General features: G+C 49.2%; 1 protein-coding gene and 1 long non-coding RNA gene across 3 annotated transcripts in view; both read right to left on the bottom strand.

The window, feature by feature from the left end:
* FGF18 (fibroblast growth factor 18) overlaps window positions 1-16,352 on the bottom strand; it is a 64,964-nt gene that overhangs the window by 22,011 nt on the left and 26,601 nt on the right. The window lies entirely within an intron of this gene.
* On the bottom strand, window positions 1,175-16,047 carry LOC146766107 (uncharacterized). 2 transcript variants are annotated; one of them, XR_014958248.1, is made up of 3 exons: window positions 10,160-16,047; window positions 9,668-9,824; window positions 1,175-6,314 (listed from the first exon to the last, which is right to left on the bottom strand). It is a non-coding gene; the product is annotated as an uncharacterized LOC146766107 (long non-coding RNA). The 2 variants fall into 2 exon arrangements; XR_014958249.1 differs by having other exon boundaries at window positions 9,668-9,819; window positions 10,160-16,044.

Genomic DNA, 16,352 nt, shown 5'->3' with positions numbered 1-16,352 from the left:
GCCAAGTCCCCGGCACGCTTTCCTGCCCCATCACGGGGTGGGAAGGGAAGCAGGAGCGAGGGCTCAGTGTGAACAAAGAACGGGCTGCAGACACAACCTGCCACCCGCACAACAGCCTCAGTAGCTCTCAGGAACCAGACAGGTTAAATATTTGCATGGGAGACATCTGAAGAAAATCTATAATGCGGCAAAGACCTCAAAGGCATTTCCACTACAGCAACCTGATTTTGTAAATACTTCCACACAAAGGACTTGGCACACATCGGAAGTCCCTGAGTGCTGATAAAGACCCCTAGGAGGCTTCAGGGTCCTGCCTCTGGAGAACAGCCTGGGCCAGGCTTGGGGACAGCTTCTCCCGAGGGCTGCGCGCTGCTCAGCCCACCTGCACCGCCCGAGGGCAGCGGCACGGGGAAGGTGCGGACTCGGCACAGAGCCCTTCCCTGCGGGACACAGAGCCCCTTCCCTGCGGGCACAGAGCCCCTTCCCGGCCGGGCACAGAGCCCCTTTCCCTGCGGGACACAGAGCCCTTCCCTGCGGGCACAGAGCCCCTTCCCTGCCGGGCACAGAGCCCCTTCCCTGCCGGGCACAGAGCCCTTCCCTGCGGGGCACAGAGCCCTTCCCTGCCGGGCACAGAGCCCTTCCCTGCGGGGCACAGAGCCCTTCCCTGCGGGCACAGAGCCCTTCCCTGCGGGGCACAGAGCCCTTCCCTGCCGGGCACAGAGCCCTTCCCTGCCGGGCACAGAGCCCTTCCCTGCGGGGCACAGAGCCCTTCCCTGCGGGCACAGAGCCCTTCCCTGCCGGGCACAGAGCCCCTTCCCGGCCGGGCACAGAGCCCTACCCTGCGGGCACAGAGCCCCTTCCCTGCGGGACACAGAGCCCTTCCCTGCCGGGCACAGAGCCCTTCCCTGCGGGGCACAGAGCCCTTCCCTGCGGGCACAGAGCCCCTTCCCTGCGGGGCACAGAGCCCTTCCCTGCGGGGCACAGAGCCCTTCCCTGCCGGGCACAGAGCCCTTCCCTGCCGGGCACAGAGCCCTTCCCTGCGGGGCACAGAGCCCTTCCCTGCGGGGCACAGAGCCCTTCCCTGCGGGCACAGAGCCCTTCCCTGCGGGGCACAGAGCCCTTCCCTGCGGGCACAGAGCCCTTCCCTGCCGGGCACAGAGCCCTTCCCTGCGGGGCACAGAGCCCCTTCCCTGCGGGCACAGAGCCCTTCCCTGCGGGCACAGAGCCCCTTCCCTGGGGGGCACAGAGCCCCTTCCCTGCGGGCACAGAGCCCCTTCCCTGCGGGCACAGAGCCCTTCCCTGCGGGCACAGAGCCCTTCCCTGCGGGGCACAGAGCCCCTTCCCTGCGGGACACAGAGCCCTTCCCTGCGGGCATAGAGCCCTTCGCTGCCGGGCACACCCTCGGGGATGTGCTCTGCACTGCCCGCAGGAGCCTCAGCCTCCGGGCGATGCTCTCGGCCGCTCCCACTCCCACAGCACCGCCTCGCAGCACCGACCTCCCGCCCCACATCCAGCACTCTGAGCTGTCCCTTGGCACTCCCCGGCTCGTCTGCAGCACACAGGGCCAAGACGGTCAGAAATCTCTGAGCTGGTGCCAAGCACACCAGCCCGAGTGCCCAGCCCGGCCAGCTGTGCAGGCAGGACACGCCGTGCTGCAGTCAGCCCCACAGGGTGCACAGCCCGGGATGGTCAGGACAGAAAGTATCACTCTCAGGCTCTTTGATAGCATTCTCCTCTATTTAATATCACTCTCTACTTAAGCCTAACACACCATTCCTAGAAATGTGACATCACATAATGGTTGGTTGGAAGAGATTTTCAAGCTCAGCCAGTCCCAACCCCCTGGGCAGGGGCACCTTCCACTGGACCAGGTTGCTCTAAGCCCTGTTCAACATGGCCTGGATCTTTACAGGGCTCTTACATGTAGGGATGCCCACACAAAAAATTTCCCTACCACTTCAGCAGCGGCTAACAAAACACACCCAGGGGACATGCTGAACTGGTGTTCCCCAAGCATCTCAGGCAGATTCTCCCTCCCCATCCTGTAGAGATGTGTTGTTTATGCCAGAATGGCATTATCAAGGTAAGAAGGAGGTTCTAAAAGATACAACTCCTCTTCCCCAGTCTGCCCAGCTTCCTATGGAATGACAATGCTTCCAAACATAGTCCCTACAAACTCACTCTAGTTACCACATCTTGGGAGAAGCTGAAATGAAAATGTGCTAATTTGAGGTCTTTTATTAGCCTACACATATGAAAATTGTTTGAGAGTTCAGCAGATATAAGACCGAATCAGACAAGAATAAATACCAAGGTAGGCCTAAGAGATTTTTGTCCAACTTAAATAAAACTTTAGTAAATCCCTGAATATGTAATTCTGTGAAAAACAAAACAAATAAACAAATACACACAGAAACATCCCCCCACACACCTCCCCTCCAATCGGAGCCATAAGTATCCTATTACTGGTACTACCCAGAGGCTGGTCATCCCTTAGCCATGTGAGAAATGAATGTAAAATACTGTCATTCTAACATGGAGCCATTTGCACGCTTTTGTACATGTAAGAAAACAGGATTGAGAAGTGGGAAGTCAGACTTGACCTCTTGGAGATGTTTTATACATAATTCACCATAAGAGACACTAAAAATACTTTGGCAGTTGCTTCAACGATGGTGAATAAGCTTATCTAGACAAGATTCAGTAAAAGCGGAGGCGGGGAAGTTGTGTGCTTTAAAAACGCCTGGGCGGCGACAGCTGTGAACAAATTCTGCCCTGAACTTTGCCACCTGCAAACTTGCTATGACTAAGAAATAAGCCTGGAAAGAGAAACGTTCAGAATGTTAGCACAGAAATTCCTCTATCTCACCAGGGTGTCCTGCTGCCTCCAAGCACAGCTCAAGTGGACAGTATTTATACAGAGGCAGGAAAACTGCTTGACAAGCTGCCAGGCTCTGAGTCTGGAATTACTGAAGGATGAGCCTCAAAAAAGTTCAGAAGATCTGTTATGCTTGAAAAAGCACCTAAAATGAAAAATAAAGGGCCAAACTCTGACGCCTTTGATCATTCTCATTTGAATAAACTCCTACTGACACAGTCAAGCCCAACAGACAACGACCTCGGAACCTGGCCCTGAGCTCCTCGCTGAAACACTCCAAAGTGCTGGAGACTCTTGGGTCTGGAAAGAGTGTGAACCTTTCCCGTGCCTGTGGAGGCTTAGAATTACTGCAAGAACAAACCCTGACGAAGGTATTTTGACTCTCTTGTTCCCAGTCTCAGGTGCACCCAATAAAAACACCGATGTACACAAAAATAACAATAAGGAGAGAATGACCAGCCCAGCAACCCAGGTGCTCTCATGTCTCTGCAGAGCTGCTCCGTGTGTGCCCAGGAGCTCAGGGCAGAACACAGGGACCCTGCAGCACTGCCCACCTCCCTCAGGCAGCTGCTGGCAGGCTGCTCATCCCTAGGGATGAAGTAGGAGTGATGTCATCACCACCATCTCCTCTTTCCAAGGAGTCCCAAACACATAAATCTCTCCCACATCCTAATGAGATGGTTTTGCACACTCCAGAATTCAGCCTGTCCAGGCTCCACTGTTGTGTTTGTGAGTGCTCCAAAACGGGACTGATCAGGAGAAATGTGTAAAGCATCTGCAGTATAGGTTGAATTAAGATCATCAGATATTCAGATATGCCCAATACACAAAGATGTCAGGTTCTGCCAAGCAGGGTTCTTATTCTGCACCAGTAAAAGCTGAAATTAAGATAATTAATTTTATGGATCAGAGTATAAGTGTGTCTATGGATTTTCTCAAAGGGACTCATTGTAACATTCACTTCTTTCAGCAAGTGAAAAATATGCTGAAAAAGTTGCAGGATGCTCTGGTGTTTTAAGTGGGATTCTTGTGGCTCTGAAACCCAAAGGAGAAAAAGCAGCAGCACAACCTACCAGAAGAAAATATTCTGGCACATGTGGAAAATTCCTTTCTGTTTTGAGATTTTAGGCAGAATTTGCTCTTAGACAAGGTCACAAACACATTTTCAAAGATACCTGACTTCTTAATGCATGTGCTGCTGAAGCTCCTTTTGCCAGATAAAAGATAACTTATTATTAAATGAAGTATAGAAAATTGTCGCTCTTAGGTCAGGGGATATAAGAGTGTGACTATTTTGGAGTACAGGTTAAAAGATGTGGGCAAGGACTGATCTTCTACAGCACCTGGGGACACCTGGAATCAGCTGCACCCTGAAGAGTACCTCCGGGGAAGGACGGTGGAGAAAAGTCCTCTATACCAGCCCCTTTGGAGAAGTTTCTCCCCACAGACACAGCACAATTCTTACAACCGTTCTCAGGGCATGAGCAACAGAAATAATGCAACAACCACCAAAAATCAGGTATCACATTAACTCTCCCTTTAACACCTTTGGTTTCACATATTTATTTTTGGAAACATTTATCATGGGACTTCTCTTAAACTGTTACCCCTAGTCCTCAGCCTATGTAAGACTATATACTTTCCTTTTACTGCATTTTAATTGCATGAGAAGTTTTAAAAGTCTTTTTTTTTTTCTTTACTGAAGTCATTTGGGACAAAAGGCATCTGGCACTGTGTATTTAAATAAGACCTGTCAGAACTGTAAAATTAGTTTTACGTTTTAATAAAGGTACTTTAAAAATCTCAAATATAATTCTGCATTCAAACCATAAGTGTTTGGATTAAGAAAAGCAGATCCCATGTTAAATCTTAATATAAAAAATAAGTCAAGTACAGAACTAAGCCAGTCCTCATCTGTGGCATTATAAAGAGCAGCAAAGAAAAGAGGTAATATCTCCGATAGCATTTTTGGGGGGGCATTCTAAGTTTAGAGAAGCAGCACTGACAGCAGATAATCTGTATTGCATTATATTATTTGCTATTTCTCTAGAGATCCAGACCAGCTTTAAAGCTCAGACTCAGCCCCATGTTTCCATCCAAAATTCTCTCCACGCTTTCTTGTCCTCACTGGGACAGACCATCCTGCCGTCCTCTCCCCACCCTGAAGGGGTGGCCCCAAGGACCTGCATGGCAAAAGATCCCTGGAGCTGCTGGGTGCCGCACTGGCAGGGAACATCTCTGCTGTAGGTGTGCAGCCCACAGCCAAACTGGGATTGACAGAGCTCACTTAGCTTGGAGGGCTCTGTGATCAGCTCTGCAATCAGCACAGAATTCACTCCAAGGACCTGCAGACATACAGACAGAGGACAAACCCAGACCCTCCTTCCAACACTCGCTACCCCACACCAGCAAGCACATTCCTCCTCCCAACCAGGACACCTTCTGACTCCCTTTCTTTGATCACCCTCCAACCTTTGGAGTGCACAGAGAATTGCCCACCCCTACACCTATACAGACCTGAATATTTGCAGGCAGTCCTGCTGGCCACACCTGTGTGCCAAGCCCAAGAACTGGGCTGTCCCCGCTTTTGGCATGGGAGGACAAAGCCACCTTTGAACCCTGCCAAGGTGACAAGTCTCCCCATATTTGCTGCCACCACCTGAACTCAGCAACTGCTGCTGGGACACTCATGGCCAGCACCACCAGAACAGAGGAACCTGAGGACACACCACAGTGGTGGGACAAGAGACAGCCCCTGGCCAACAACACCTTCTCCAAGGGCTTTATAGCCCAGGACAAAGCTGCAGCCTGACCTGTGCCAGAAGGGAGCCCCTTCTCCATGCAGGATCCCAAAGGAGCAAAGCTAACACGGACTAAGGAGCTTCAGTGCAAGCTCCTGGTGGGGAACTACCTGACATTATGATCCCTTCCAAACCAAACCGTTCTGTGACTCTGGCATGGCTTTCCAGGTGTTCAACAGGCCCGGCCCTCCTCCAAGGTCCCAGTGTGGATGAGGGGAGAGGGCAGGGAAGTGCCACAGGTGCAGACAGGCTGGGGCAGCCCCATCCCCCAGCCATGCTGTCACCTCCCTGCCGCCAGCTGCCCAACCTGGCACTTCCCCACAGGTCACCTCTGGTGTGAGGAGTTAACGCTCATCCCCCAGCAGGCGCGATGAAAAGGAGACAAAAAAACAGGATGCTGGTGAATGACAGCAGTGGGTGGCCCAGCCCTGCACACAACAGGCACAGCCAAGTGTGTCTGGCACCAGACAATGGTTGGGCTGGAGGTGTGTGGGGCGGCAGCGCCAGCGCCATTCTCACGGCGGGGCACCCGGCCATGTCGCCTCACAAATCCACTCCTCTCCTCGCTCCCGGCTCTTCTCCGGGGTTGGGTTTGTTTTTTCTGTGTTGTCCTTCCTGTTGGGACATTTGCAGCTCTGAAAAGAAAGCAGGTCAAACCTCCTCAAAATGGTGTATTTAGAGCTTCCCCTTGGGTTCCTGTGGCTTCCTTGCCATTTCCCTGCTGCGCTGGGAAGTGCACCTGGATTTTGGGGTAGCAGCCTGACCCCTGGCTGCTCGGGGCCTGATGTCAAGTGCTGCTAATGTGTTTTGCATTTGTGCTTGGGGGCAGGAAATCTCAACTTCCAGTGCCAAGGGGTTAATTATAATTTATATAGCAAGATCTCAGGCTGTGGGATTTTTTTCTCCAGCTAATTAAGAGGTGCAATTACCTTTGAGAATCAAAGGGATATTCTGGTACCCAGCTCTGAGAAGCACAGGCAGTTAAGACACAAGTACATCTTTGCTTTACTACATGTTCTTAGTTTTTGATGTTGATCATTAACAAGAACTTGTCATATTTCTGATCTGTCATCACAATGTCCTGCTGACCACCTGCTAGAAGCCACTGCAACAGGGTAACACAGAGCACGGCTGCTTTCCCTGTGATTACCTATCCTTCCAGCAATATGCTCAGCTGGCCTGTCATCTGCTACTCAGGGCTCTAAGCAAAACTTCCTGCTTATTAATTAACAAAGCTTCATGATGACCTTGAGGTGGGCAATACCTAACAGCCCAGTCTGTGCTCAGACCACAAGCTCAGGACTACTTACTCCCAAAGCAAGCAATGCATTGATTTGAATGTTGTATTATTTTAATAATAATGTTTGTATTTATTTTTAAATATTATTATAAGTAATAATTATAAATTAATACAATAATTATAATAAGTATAGTATTAATTTAGTAATAAATACTACTAAACTGTCCCATGGCAGCCGCTCTGCATTGCCCTGTCCTTCCCAGTGGTCCAGTGCAAACAGGAGGATATCATTTGCAAATCCACCCCTCCCACAAGCTCTTCCCTTCAGCTCCTTGCCTTCGTGTTTGTGCAGAGGCTTAACACAGAGTTCCAGCTCTCTCTTCTCACCACTCCTGGAGGTGACTGCTGAGCCATTTGCAAGGGGTTGATATAATTGAATATTCAGATGTGGGGAGTGGGGCATTTGGGCTGAAGACAGCAGGGAAAGGTTCTGGGGAACCCTCAAAGTCCTGCTCTGGGGTATCAGCAGAGTTACACATGCAACACGGGCTGCAGCCTCAGCCTGGCCCAGACTGCACAAATAAATGCTCAGCCATTCATTGTTTTTAGGGATGTACTCGGCCACTGCTCCAGTGAAATGGAGTGCTAAAGTTAGAAACCGGTGCCATGCAGTTGTCAGCAGCCCACACACACTGCAGGGCTCACACACCCACAGCAGCAGCCTCCACCCTGACCCAGAGCACAGCCAGAAGTAGAGGTGAGGCTGGCAGTGGCAGGAAGACCAGCCCTTCCTCTGAAGAGGGGATTCCAAGAAGAAGCTCTCTCTGTGTGGGTTAGAAATGAAACTCATGCTGGCAAAGGCAACCGGGGAGCTCAGCAGCTGGTACCCAGCATCAGCAACTCTCTACCACGACTTGATTAGGCTGTGGCAGCTTTATCAGGATGCCCTTTGATGTGCTGACAGCAGCAAACTGGCTGTGTTGAACTTGTGGCCACGCAGGCGGAAGCACGCACCCCAAAATCACAGCACGTGAGGCATATTGTTAAATGAGAAGGAGATAACACAGCTGACACCTCAGCATGGAGAGATGCCTGCTGGCATTGCTCATCTTACAGGGAGCTCCGAGAAGCTCCTTCAGACCTGACAACCGACTTAACCCACGGGTATTGCAACCCCTGGAAGACATCCTTTGGTAGATGGCTGCCAGAGAAAGGGCACATCAGTTTTCATGAGCCATTTTACAAGAACATCTACAAAACTACACAGACTTTTACCAAGCAGAGCATTTCCAGTACAACCAAGTCCCCAGAGACTATTTCTCTTCAGGAGACTAAGCAAAATTCAGGAAGGCTTTCCTCGGCAAAGGTTGAGAATAATCAGGGTAGAAGAGAGGATCGCAGTTTTTAGAACATTTATTACTCTACACAGGAAGGTATCTTGCTGCTTGTTGGTGCAAGCAAGACGTTGGGAAAGGACCTGGCTCAGCCCTAGAAAAACCAAGAGAGGGATTACAAAACTATGCCTGTATTCTCAGTTTAACCCACAAATCTGCACAGCATTCAATGAAAAAGGTTGTAAATGCTTCATCAGCAACATGACCACACTACAAATGAAAGAAAAAGAATGGAAGGGCAGATCTAGAGGGAAAGAAATTTACTCCATCATTACCTTTCCTTACAGTTTGCTATTTATTGAAGAAGCAGCAAAAGCTTCAGTGTGCTTCAGGATACAAACGCTGACACGGAAATTCAGAGCCCTGAACCACCTCCAACAGGGAAAATATACTGACCGCAGTCTCTTTGGAGGTCAAACAAAATCAATAGCCTTTCTCTCCAGTCTGTCTCTAAACTAAGCTTCTTTCAAAGACATCCAGAGAAAATGGATCATCTTTTGTTGTTGTGTGTGGTTTTGGGTTGGGCTTTTTTTGTTTTGCTTTTATTTAAGTGGTCAAACATTCATAGAAGCATAAGGACTCCTTCCTCCCTCAGCATACTGAAAGGATTGTATAGAAGTCAACACTGCCCATCAGTTTTACTACACAATAGATGAGTTATCCACTTCTTGGGGAGGAAACCAAGCTGGAAGCTGCTTAGTGCTTGGCAAGAGAGGAAAAAATAAATCAATGTGTTTGCTTGATTGGGGTACGTTTAAAGCTGGTTGTCAATTAGTTCAACACAGTTTGCTGTTAGAGAGCACAACAATTTAGCCCCAGGAGCCGAAGTTTGCTGCATTTTCTCAGATTCCTCCTGCTGAGAGATAGATATTGGATGCAGCCAGGTCAGGCACAGAGGAGGAGGAGAATGGGTGAGGCTGAAGTCACAGCTACAGAGTAGGAGCCTGACATCAGGTGACAGCTTCCTTCTGTTCTGAGCACACAGCACACCAGACTCATGTCCAGAGAGGAGCAGAGATGAGAGCTGGTTCTCACCCTGGTACACAGCATGCCTCTCCCCTCCCCAGCACACATCTTCTGAGATAAACTACAGCTTACACACCCTTGTGCAGATGGTATCATCCGTTCCACACAGGGGGGTCACCCCAACTGAGCAAAAGGGCAGAAGGACCCAAGCGGAAGAATGAAAATTTTTGACTATCTCCAATTTTTAAAGTAATACAAATTCTTAAAAATCTCAATACAAAAATCACAAATGGGGACAAACCACAAAAGTCACTTCCCAAGGGTCGCCCTGAATGCATCCAAAGGAAAATCACTGCCTTCAGAGCAAAGGGATCACCAGTGGCATTACCTGCTATTTCTTTTCTGGCAATCAGTGTTGAAAGACACTCATCAAAGCAGTAACTCGGGCTGAGAAGGCTCTCGAGAGGTGACCCAGCTCAACCCTCTTCTTCAAGCAGGACCACCAGGGCTGGGGACCGTCGCTTCTCAGCTGTGCTCCAGCTGCCCTGCAACAGGTCACTCTCTGAGCCAGTGCATCCTGATCTGAGCACACCTGAGGGTGGCATTGCGGTGTCACTGGCACGGCTGGAGAGGGACAGACACATCTGCAGCCGCAGGACTGAGCAGTGCCCCAGCAGAGTGGGCTGCCCCGGCCGTGCCCGTGGGACGCGGGTGCCCCTGGCCAGCAGCGCCCGTGCCAAGGCGTGCCCAAGGGCACCGAGCACCGCGACTGCGGCCAGCACGGGAAGGAGGGCTTCTTCCCTCAGCCGGGCTAAGGGACACCCAACTTCTGAGTGAACACATTAGGCACCCATCATTAGGGTCTTAGTCCCGTGCCCACCCGGGTCTAATGGCGCTGGAAAATCCTGAGGAAGCTCAGAACAGGCTCTAGCTATGGTAACCATCGAACCTCCACCCCAGCTCCAGTAGCAGCAGGAACAGCCAAGACTAGGAGCTAGAAACAAAAGTGCTGCTGCTTTGTAATGCTTTTTATCTCCCCTCCTCCAGCCCCCCCAGGTGGGACAATTTACCCGGTGACTATAAAGCTCTTACATGTGCTTGTTAGCACCCCCAAATTAGTAGGTGTAAAGTCAATATCCTTTTGCCTATTTACTCCTAATGAATCACCAGTCAGAAACTTCACTTGGAAAAAAGCGGTTACAAATGCAGATGCCGAAGCAAATGAAATAAAGGCAAGAATCACAAACGTTGCACAAAGGCAAGGGGCTGGGCACACCACACAGCACCAGGCCATTGTCACCGGCTCAAACCTAACAGCTTTGATTTGCCTCCCACCGGCTAAAATGGTTTGAAATGCAAGGTCTGAACAAAGGTGCAAGACACAGGAGGAATGGGAGGCACTGTTGGGCACTTAATCTCCTTTCAGTCTCACACAGGAGCTCCAGGAATGGCTCTGTTGAAATCGGTGGAGTTTCAGGAGTGTAGGAAAAAGGATAATCAAGCCTTGGCTGTAACAGAGATCCAGCCCTGTGATCCCTCCATGCAACCAGCAGAAACCTTACTGGGGATTTATGCTGAAGTTACCTTTAGGCAAGTTCCTTCGGCACTGGATCCTGGTCCTACGTCACTGATCCTAACAGGACAAGACCAGCTTTTGGGAGCTGCAGTGTTCCCCCTCTAACTAACCAAGTATGTGATTTGAAACCAGGAACCTCAAGCATCCCCCAGTCTGCTTCAGCACTCACCCCTGCAAATTGTGAGCCTTGCAGCTATCCCTGGCCAAGCACTGGGGATACCCGGACAATATTTTTTAGATTTGTCTGGTACTTACGTGCCATCCTATTCCTAGCCCTTCCCTGCTGCTTCTGCTCTAAGTTCCTCACAACCTCCAAAGGCTGTAAGTAACATCCCATGATGCTACAGCTCCCCTCTCACATTCCAACAGCCATTTCCTCTCCTGCTTGTCCTTCCAAAAGCACTTGAGAACATCAGATGTAAACCAAAGCGCACCAGCTCGAAGCCAGGATCCCAAGCATATCACCCACCGTGTGGTCAAACACCAGAGGCTCACATCACCATCGAGCTGCTCAGGAGCAACGTCTGCTCCTTCTCTGCCCCACCAGCCCAGCTTTGGGATGAGGCCAGAGCAGCTGAGCAGCAGAGGAGAACAAGGACTCCTCTCCACAGTGCTACCTGGGGCCAGAGCCCTCCAGCCAGCACAGCTGCTGTCACTGCTGGAGAACACCCAAAACTCATCACAGCTGAAAGAGGCAGGGTCACAGTGGTTTTGTTCATATTGCTCTGGGAAGAAAGGCACCTTTCTTGGCAGCTGCAAGTGCAGAAGAGGAGAAGGCTTCTGGGCATACATTTCAGCTCACAGAGACAAGGGCAAAAATATCTGAGCACTACCCTGTTATGGTCCAAGCTCCACCACTCCAGGCAGCATCAACAAAGGACAGACACATCCCCAAGGCAGCTACAGCACAATTCAGGGACTCCAAGCTCAGGATATATTGAGAAGGTCTCAGCTCCTATGTTCACCATAAAAGCATGAACTGTCTATTATAGGCATTCAGAAAATACTGAAAGCTCTTCAGGGACCAAAGTGAGCACTATTTATTGCTGGCACAGCTCATTAAAAGGGATGCTCGCAGAGTGCAGCTACCTTCCCATCTCCTTGAACCCCAATACCCCCACTCTTCCTCACTGGAGGAAAAAGTAGGTGTTTCTTCTTTTTTACTGGGACTTCTTGAGAGCACTGCGACTGCAGACGCTCCACACGTGTTCTCCTCTGCATCCGACTGGCAAGCAGTCTGGAAAATGCCAGTATTGGAACGGCCTGGATTCAGCGGTTTCTGTATGCTGATCGGACACTATTTCATTCAAGCCACAGATAGTCATTTTTGGGGGGTATTTTCAGCTCCCTTTTTGGACTCTTCCAGCTTTCCAAGTGTCAGCAGTTTCTCCTCTTCACAGCTTTGTTATTTTTCACCTTTCTGCCGAGCCCCAGTGCAGTTCTGCAGGGCCTGGGCGCTTCCCTGTTCTTGCAGACGGCCACGCAATGCTACTGGCCTTGTTAATGTTTGCTGTGCTCCACCTTGCAGCTGCGGAAATTCCTGACTATCTATTTTTTTCAAAGAGCTGAGATGAAATCGGAGTGACTGAAGTGCCTTATTTTTTATAAATTTAACAACTTTCTTGAGGAAACCCCAACCTGAAAACAGGAATAGTCTCACAGCATCTCAAAGCACCAAATAATTACTTCTAACCAGGCTACCAGTGTGGTCTCCATTAGCACTTCTCCTTAGCATCTTTCCATCTGCAAAGCTTTCATCCTGCTGGCACACCAGGGGGTGAGGCGGTTCTGGGCTGAGGAGGCACATATGAGGACACTGAGACGATGAAATTCATGCCACTTCATTATACGTGAGGAACAAAATTCCTTCTGTGTCCAGTGTCTGGAGGGTCCAGCCCCAGCATCCCACCACTCCAGATCAGCCAAGGAGAGCAGGAGATGCTCCAGGTGAGTGATGTGGCCGATGTCACCACCACTATGAGTCTCCAGGAATCTGACTTCAGGAACCTCGAACAACAGCCGGGTGAGGTTCCATGGTACCTTCAAGGAGAAGTGCAATCTTCACATCAGGTTTTGTATTCCCCATCCTGTCTTTAGTTAGGCAGTTCTTAACAGGGTTATTGACATTTCTCATTTCTTCCAAATGTTTCTTGTGAAGGAAATATTTGGCCACGTGACATCATGTATGCGAATGTTCACCCAAAGCAAAATGTACAAGACCATTTGTTGACAATGTTTTCCTTCCTTCTTGTCTAAAGTAAAAGCAATTAAAAACCCTTTTGGAAATGCAGACTAGCCTATTTGTAAGGTACTTTTAATTGCACCCCAAAAGCCAACTTGAATTAATCAATGACTAGCCAAATGCTTAGACATAAGAAAACCTCAGAGAGCAAAAAACGAGGTTTGGTAACAAATACCAACACAGAACAACTGCAATAAACCCAAAGGAGCTCTCAGCATTTTTTGCACAGAATCACTGCTGGTCTAGAAAAATATTTAAAATAATGAAAACTTCTTCCAGAGCTCCATCAAAGAATAGTCTGCGTTGTAAGGGACCCTAAAGATCACCTCCCAGTGTCCCCCTAGCAGTCCCCAGTACAGATTTCGGACAAAAGAAATCACTATACTGACAAGCACAGTGCACTTCTGGAGCCATAGAGGAGAAAAGAAAGCCCTAAGTTTGTTTCTGTGTTATTTCATCAGATCCAGGGAAGAACATTTAACAAAGCAGCTGATTGACCTTCATGGGAAAGCACCATAAACACAGCAAGGCAAGAACAGATAACATCATATTGACCTGTCTTCAGGGGCTGGCATTCACATTTTCATAAAGTGTCTAAGAAGATAAATCACTATACTAATAATATTTGTATTGATTATCTAAACTGAAGCAGCGATCGACTCCATTGTCTCACTTCCTCTTAAATTGCTCACAGATGGGATCCTATTTCCTATTCTGCATTTCTAATGAGAACACTTAAATCACAGGGCAGAATTATACACACACACAAACTGTTAACAAAAATCCTTTTATGACTTGCATGAAAATAAAGATTTTTCACTTTGTAGCTCACTTTCCACTCCACACAGGAATTAAAAATGACAAATTATCAGCAGATCTCTAAATTACCTCTCCTCATTATTTCTGAGTCTCTAATATTTGCTGACAGACAGGCCTATGTTTTCCAAACCCTGACCAGTGCTTGTGGAGACTTGTGAAGTTTAGACACAGAGTTAAAAGGAGATTCTTTTTTTCCTGATGAAAGTCAGGTTCTTTAAGCTATCTCAAGATCCAGGAGCAGGGAAATCCAAAATCAGTGTGATGTCAGAGGCAAAATAAGTTTAAGGTTTTGCTGTTAGTGCAGGTACAAAACAAGGACTATTGCAGAGAGACTGGACTTCAGGTGTGATGGTAGCTGCAGCAGGAGCTCAGGAGAGCAGCTATCAAAATCAAAAGTAAAGGAAATTGGCAACAAAGTAATTGTTCAAAACAGGTTTGTCATGAATCAAAAAGGCTAGGATTTTTCTCAAACTTCTCATCCTGCCTAAGCAAGGCTTTTCCCCAACTGGCATGGGCACAGAATATGGCAGAATAAAAACCGAAAATGTCTTCAGTGTACAGATGGTTTGTGTTAGATGCTAACAGTGTGTTTCAAATTGAACCTTTCAAAGCCACCAGGAAGGTGAGGACAGCCAAGAGCCCTCGCTGCCCAGAGCAAGCTGGGAGCCCCATCCCCAGCCCCATCCCCAGCCTCATGCAGAGGCTCCTCCTGGCTCAGCAAAACCCTGAGCTGCCTGAAGCTTCAGCTCATCCCCTCATCTGCTTTCAAGGAACAGCTTCACCACTGCCCCACTGCAAATGAAAAGGGGAGACGTTTTAAGGAACAAAAAATAACACAGCTCTCAGGGATTGCCAGGCAAGCAGGGAAAAGGCCAGAGCCGCAGCACAGCAGCTGGAGGGCTCAGCCCTGTCCCCAGGACCCATATGACTGTACAGCTGCCACGGTGAATGATCATCCCCTACGCTGAGGTCAGCTCTGCCCCCGGGCTAAGTAAGTGAAAATAAATGGTTTAGAAGATAAAAGGTCTTTTAAAAATTTTATTTGTCTTGTCATGATGTCAAAACTGTAATGGGAAGAGACTGGAGGCAGCGATACTTCAGTTAAATGTGAAACAGCCATCCTGATGGGCCAGCACAATAAATTACAAAGCAGATCCCAGCTCATTCGGGATTTGGGGCTGTGCTGTGCTGACAGACAAACCCTTGCACGCACCTGTTCCTGGCAAGAAAAGCAGCTTGGAAATACACGTGGACAAAGTGTGGAAATACAGCGATGTTTCACAAATCCAAACTGATGTTTGGACTATATCTCTTATCTTTCTTGCACAGAAATTTTGAGCCTTCCAGCCACAATAAGTTTAGTTTTTTTCTCCTGCTCTTTCCAGGAGAGGGATCAAAATTGATTTAAACTATTCCATGAAGGGAAAGGGTTAATCAGATTTCCCAAGGCAGCTTGCTGTTAAGGTGCCAGAAATGCTGAGGGAAAGAATGACTTGCTAAAGATGGGACAATGGCACTGGTATTTTGCATTTGTTTCCAGGCTTTCAGATAGAACAAATGGGAGTCATTAGTGAAATGAGTTTAGGGAGTTCTAAATTAGCTGTCAGGCTGCCAAGCCCGAAGAAGTGCTATGTCAGCCATTAATTCTGGAGAGCACCGGATTACCCAAACCTAGGAAGGAATCCTGCAAAATTTAGAGTCAATTAAAGGAGGCTATTTTGCTATAATATTTTCCACACATATTACACCTCCTTATGGAACAGAGCCCACTTCTACCACAAATGAAATCTCTGGCAGGATGGAGTGTGGCTGATGTCTAGACAGCTGTAATGTGCTCTCCGTGGGCAGGTCCACTGGCATCTCCGGGCAGCTCCAGCTCGAACAGGAGGTGGGGGCTGCAGGGCTCACCAGCCCGGCTGGAGCGGCCCCAGGAAGTGACACCCGTTTGCCTCAGCGCCTTGCTGTCTGTGTACCACCCAAAGAAGTACATCTGTCTGTGCCCAGAACGACCGTGGCATGTGGAGGTCACACCCGGCATCGTGTGCACACCCCCTTCCCTTCCCTTCCCTTCCCTTCCCTTCCCTTCCCTTCCCTTCCCTTCCCTTCCCTTCCCTTCCCTTCCCTTCCCTTCCCTTCCCTTCCCTTCCCTTCCCTTCCCTTCCCTTCCCTTCCCTTCCCTTCCCTTCCCTTCCCTTCCCTTCCCTTCCCTTCCCTCCGGTCCCCACTGACAAACCCAGGCTTTGCTCAGACCCCAAACCCGTCCCACGGGGGTTCGGAGCTAAACCCACAGAAGCCGGGGGAGCCTCTCAAGGGACTGGCACTGCCTCAGTGCCCTGTGCTGATGTCCCACCTGTGCCCTGCCCCAAATAAAGCCTCCACACTGTAGACTAGAGAGCTTATCAATGGGAAGGTTTATAAAACACAAGGTTTATAACC

This window comes from Lonchura striata, chromosome 13 (genome assembly GCF_050655825.1).
Source record: "Lonchura striata isolate lonStrDom1 chromosome 13, ASM5065582v1, whole genome shotgun sequence".
NCBI classification, from domain to species: domain Eukaryota; kingdom Metazoa; phylum Chordata; class Aves; order Passeriformes; family Estrildidae; genus Lonchura; species Lonchura striata.
The sequence above is the reverse complement of the archived record's forward strand: the minus strand, read 5'-3'. Positions and strand labels throughout refer to the sequence as shown.